Genomic DNA, 6,331 nt, shown 5'->3' with positions numbered 1-6,331 from the left:
ATCTGCACCTGATGAAGAGGGACAAGTTGCAGCAGCTGCAGACCCATCCACTTAAAGGGCATCTCTTCTTACAAAAATCTGATTATGCTGCCTTACCCTATATGGTTCTTGTTACAGTGTATGAGCCCACTGATTCTGACCCAGCAACCGTCAATGACGGATGTTCAGTCCTCATCCAGTCCTCATGGAACACTATTGTCAACTATATGGGACAGATGTTGGAAGTTGCAGGGTCAGAAGAAGAACTGAATAAGGTTAAAGCTGAATTGAAGGGAGCTGAAGACCAGATTGAGAAGCTGAAGGAAGCACGAGACAACCAGAATCTGCGCCACAAGCTACTTGAAGCTCATTCAGAGAGGTCTATTAAGCTACTGGAAAGAAAGCTAGCTAGGGTGGAGTTTGCTATGCAGATTGTGAAGGAAGAAAGGGATGAAGCACAGAGAGCTGCAGATCGGGCTGAAACGATACTGAAAATGAAGAGAGTTGACTTCAACTCCTTGATGCTTTGTCATACATCTCTGAAGACTTCCCTTACTGACAGATATATTTATAATAACTTGGCTGAAATTTTAAATCCATCCGGAAATGCTGTCTTTGATCTGGAAAACTTGAAGTCTCTTATTGAGACCATGCAGAGTGACTTGCAGGACAAAGTTGCCGAATATAATAACGCTCTGGCAAATCAAGCAATCCTGGATTATATTGAGCAGCAGAATTCCCTTGAAGAAGCAGAAGAAGATAAGGAATAAGAAGAGGATATAAAGGAAGAAGAAGAGGATATAAAGGAAGAAGAAGCTAATAAGGAGGAGGATGACCAAGATGAAGGGCATACCAATGATGATGATGATGCCTCTCCTCCATCTCCACATTTAGGACCTGGTATTGGTGGCACAAGGCCAACTGATGGAAGTCAGTCGCCAGAACATCTAGACTAGAATGAAGGGCAGAAGTCAAGCACTCAGCAGCACCCAGAAGAACAACGACCCAGTCACACTGGGAATCAACCAGCAAACGAGTCCCAACACAGTAGGGAGGACAAAGGGAAAAGTAAAGTTATGGCTGAGGGACCAGCACTTGATGAGCAGAATTCATTACAGCTCATCACACTAAACAGGAGGTTGAGACATCATCAGGCTCCCATAACCAGGCAATATCAGGAGGATGATGATCTCCTATCTGATCTGGAACGCTTTCAGCGACTCTATGTTGGAGCCAGGGAAATGGTGGAGCACTGGAAATCAGTTTCTTTTCATGATCAAGAGACCTACCATTTACCTGCGCATCCCAGTACAATCCAGCTACTAGAACAGGTACCTGAATGGATAATAACTGCTAAAGAGAGAGTGACCAATCCACATTTGCAAAGACAGTCTACTGCAGATTGTCGCTCTCTAGCTCTCAAATTAGAACTTCTGCTGGAAAACAAGCCAACATACAAATGTATGAAGGATGGCAGGGATCAGTTGAAAGAGGTTTTGGTACAGATGCAAATTGCTAGAGGAGTCTTGGATCAAAGGGTGCGGGCCATTCTTGAAGATCAAACAGCCACAGTAAAGGACCTCAGACTAGAATGTCAGTCGGAGAACAGGCGACTTCTCTCCACAAACTGTTTCAGCTGGTGAGTGTAACCAAAAAAATGATGCAGCAAGAGAACCGGGCTGTTCTCAATTTCTTAGAATTTTTCCCTGATTCCCTAGTTCTCTTGTATGCCTTACCAGGAAGAGAGACAGAATTGCCAAGATTTTTTCTAGCACTTTACCCTCAACATCCAGAACCAGTCGATCACCTTACATATTTCAAGATTATTGATGAGCTCCAGGATTGGAAAACTTGGCAAACACTGTTCAATGATGCTCTTCAACTCACTGATATTCAGGAGTTGAAATAGGAGGTGCAAAGGATCAGGCTGTGTATAGGACAGTGGAAGATTCAGAGCAGAGGCCTCACCAAGATCACCAATCAATTGTTGCATCTTACTGTTGAGTCCTCTAAACTGGTTGAAAAGGATATTGCAGCTATGTCAAGCCTAGCACCACAGCATAGAGAGATGGCTGAGATTCTTTTTGAAGCTCGGGTCAAAACCAATCAGCCTCTCTCAGAAGGATGGATCCATACAGCTTCGCATTGTCACAAGCTGACCAGAACTAGGATCACCAAAGGTAGACGCACACTTTATGATCCTGACACCAAAACCTATCATTCTCTTATGCCTTATGAAGTGGAGATGACTACAGAAAGGTGGGATCAGCTTGAGCAAGAGACCATTTACAGACTCATTCAAAAGGAGAATGCTGGCACTGGGACCTCTCAAACGCCATCCAGGCCCAAGGGTAAACGGAAGCTGGTTCAATGGAAGGATACTGGATAGTTCCGTCTCAGAATTCAGTTGGAGGCTTTTTCCTTCTCAGCTGGAAGGTTGATATCAGTCTGTGTAGATGACGAGATCTCTAACTGACCTTTCCATCTGGCTCTCTATCATTGGTCAAGTCCGGTCTCCAGAATTATAATCAGACGGTGGATTTTTTCTCTTCAAACCAGAATCAGACGAGGAAATTTTCTTTTCAGAAATTTTGAAATATTGACAAAATTCAAGAAAGGAGGAAAGGATGTAGACGGCTGAGACAGTTTCACTAGGTGGAAACGCTCTCCTGTGAGATGGGTAGTGAATCAATCAGTAATTACTAAGGTAACTACCAAGGTAAACCAAAGGCATATAAATAGGGCCCATTACATTGTAATCGGGTTAGCATTTTGGTGGCATTTGTTGGCAATTGTACTCAGGTTGTGAATCATTGGCAGTTGTTGTCAGCTGTACTCTGTTCATCCTTTTGTTTATAAGCCACATCATCTCCATTGTAATCCTTTGTTTGTAATTCCAATTACAGTAGTATACTCCAGTATACCTACTCTGTACTCAGTTAATCTGAATCTGAATATCATTCTCAGTACTTAGTCTGGTTCTTATTACAGTAGATGTATTCCAGTTCAATTTCTGTTCCTTTGTCCAGTCTACTATCTGAACTAATACATCACCAGTAGTAGCTGTAAGCTTCTAACACTGGAATTAGCTATCTCAAGAGATTAGCTCCAATTCCAGTATGCCATTCGCATTGATGACCATGGTATTGAGTTCAAAGAGGAGATTAGGGCAAACAAACAAGGAAAAATATACATGGATTGAAACGGAACTCAATATTTACAAGTCAAAGACCCTGGCGTGATAGACAAATGGGGGGTTAGAAGTAAATACCATAATTCCAAGTATGGCCGCAAAAGAAGGATCACCAACATTAGAATTTGAGGGATACGATCAAGTTGATTTGAAGCCTTTGAAATGGCTTACTACTGATAATCCTAGTATTGGAGTCCATTGTTGGGAGGATAGAAACATAAAAGATCTCTTGTGGACTTCGCATGCCAAATCAGGACCACTGACGGCCATGAAGATCATCTATATCTTCAAGATCAAAGAAAAGGGGCCAGTAGATCTACCAACCTACCTGTTTAGGGATTTTTATAATGGAAACTTTGTTATGATGACTCCTAAGGAGGTGTAACAACCCAAATATCAATGATATTCCATAAGTGATTGGATCTTGGGCCAAGGACCAGAAACTAGTCCAATAGATGAACATCGTGAAAGATCTTCTGAGAGTAATGTTAAGAAATCAAAAACCACCTCATCACGCAGAAACCGGGTGACACTAAGGCCAGTCGAGAACTACATGAGTCACTATTTCCAACAGACTGTTTTGAAGGACTCGAAATAGGACCAACTGCCAGAAGATCGGGAGTTGAACCAAATAGCAGGTCAGACCAGCTGATTTTCAGAAATGGGTCAGAAAATACAGTGGATCTACAGATCCATATGACCACTTAGCAAGCTTTAAGCAAGTGCTAAGAGCAGAACGCATATTCGATTTCCATACTCAATGCAAGGGGTTTGGAATGACATTAGAAGGAAAAGCATTGACATGGTTCCAAAACATTCCACCAAGATCAATCATGGACTTAAACACATTGGCTCAAGGATTGTCAGGTGCATTGGGTTTACTACACAGTCTCCTTGGATCACGATATTCCCATACTACAATGGGGGTACCGTGGGCGCCATGATGTGCTGCTTATCGTTCACTCACGGATTGTTCAGACGACACATGCACAGGCTACAACACGGCTGGAGGTCATTGCTTGTAGCAAACAACCCTGTAAAGCGAGATAGACACGGTGAGGAGCAAAGCAGTGGTCGAGGAGATTCCGGCAATTTGTCATGCCTTAATCGACGGCATTGCGGCTGCCCACCAAGCCGGTATAGTGCACAATGACCTTCACCCGTTCAACGTAATGTTGGACTTTACTCGTGCCAATAAACCCTGCGTCAGTATCATTGATTGGGGTATGATGTTGAGAACACCTTCTAAGCGCGTGGCAAACAATTATTTGTCTCCAACCGCACAATCGGACGAAGCAGTTTTGAATGCACAGAGAGCAGGCAACACCGAGATGGCTAAGCAACCGTGGATTGCTCCCGAACTATATGATCCACGGTGTGCAGATGCATACTCAAAAGCCAGCGACATTTATGCATTGGGCTACCTGTTCGACATGCTGGTAAATTTTTGGAGTGCAGCCAGAAAATTTTATTTTCCAGACGATGTTTTTCACCACCCGACGAACAAGTCATGAGGGCTATTTGGATTAAAGTACATTGTTGGATGAAGTTAAAAGATCAGGAGATCGGGACCCAAGAAGGAATGCTTCTAACGTATTGATGTTTTTCAAAGAACATTTAAAGACAGAACCTAATTCTGTGCAACATCCACTTGTTGAACTTGCACCATCATTTTATCCGATTTAAACATTTTTATGATATACATGTCTTGTCAAGTGTATTCAAATTTTTATTGAAGTGTATTATCTGGTTTAAAGTGGTTCACCTAATTGAGTCAATTATCTTGCCTTGTGTCATTTAACTAATTGAAGTGGTTCACCTAATTGAGTCAATTATCTTGCCTTGTTTCAAATTTGTCATTTAAGTTTTAATTGTCAATATTTCAAATTTGCCTTGTGGTTCAATTAGTCGCATTTGAAGTTGTGGTTTTTAGTGGATTCCGCGTAGTGTCCCAATGAGTGAGAATATATATTTGCCAATGATATGAATATTTGCCACTCTGTTGACTGCAGCCTGAAGAGAAAATGGCCAACCAAGAACAAGATATTGGCACCCAATCTCACTGCTTGATGATCAACAACAAGCGGCTGTTAATGCATTTCAGCGCATGAAGTCTTAGGCGCACGGCATCTCGTCACAAAAAGCGACGCATACTGCTCGCCGACTCTCAAAGTGGGCAAATCTAAACCATATGCAGTGGAAAGAGATCAATCAAGAAGTGACAAAGTGTTGAGATGTAGAGAGAAAGAGAGATAGATGAGACAAGAGACACACCATATACGCTCCCAAAGACTTATTCATATTGAGGACAAGATACAAATATAGAGGCGAGACCAAGTTGCGTAGAGTGAGCCATATATAGCTCCAACACCCCCACTCAAACAAAGGTCTCTAGCTTTGGATGAAAAAACCCTTGGGGAGTTCAAGGGAAAAACCCAAGCCCCTATACCATGTGAAAATATGAACCAGAGATGATGATGTGAAAGTGAATTGTGCATCTATGTACAAATATTCAAGTGACTCAGAGATCACAATGTGCAAATGTGGAGTGTGCATAGTGCATGGTACCTAAAAGATTACAATGTCATATGTACAAACCTATTACAATAGCAAAGCAGCTAATCTAGAAAGAGTGAGGCCGAAGAAACTCCAAGCTCCGAGCGCAAGAGGATGAAATGTGACTCGTTGAGGCCTTTGGTCAAAATGTCTGCAATCATTTGGTCACTTGGACATGGTTCAACCATAATGGTTCCTTTGTGTACTTCATACCTGACATAATGATAATGGACAACAATGTGCTTTGACTTATTATGTTGAACATAGTCTTTTGCAAGACTAATAGCACTTTGGTTGTCACACCGCAAGGGTGTGCTAGAAAGAGGAGAGCGACCAATATCAACCAGCATTTGTCGAAGCCAAATCAACTCACGAGTTGCAAGTGATGTCGCAACATATTCTGACTCAGTGGTAGAAACTGCAACACAACGTTGTTTCTTGCTGGTCCAAGAAACAAGACAACCATTTATAAAGAAGTAATTTCCACTAGTAGATCGCATAGATAAATGTGAGCTTGCCCAGTCTGCATCTGTGTAACCCAAAAGAGAAAGAGATTGCATAGAGTCCGATGTGAGTTGTCGTCGATAGACTAAACCAAAATTT

The sequence above is a fragment of the Adiantum capillus-veneris genome, chromosome 21 (assembly GCF_014529385.1).
Source record: "Adiantum capillus-veneris isolate H3 chromosome 21, ASM1452938v2, whole genome shotgun sequence".
NCBI classification, from domain to species: domain Eukaryota; kingdom Viridiplantae; phylum Streptophyta; class Polypodiopsida; order Polypodiales; family Pteridaceae; genus Adiantum; species Adiantum capillus-veneris.
The sequence above is the reverse complement of the archived record's forward strand: the minus strand, read 5'-3'. Positions refer to the sequence as shown.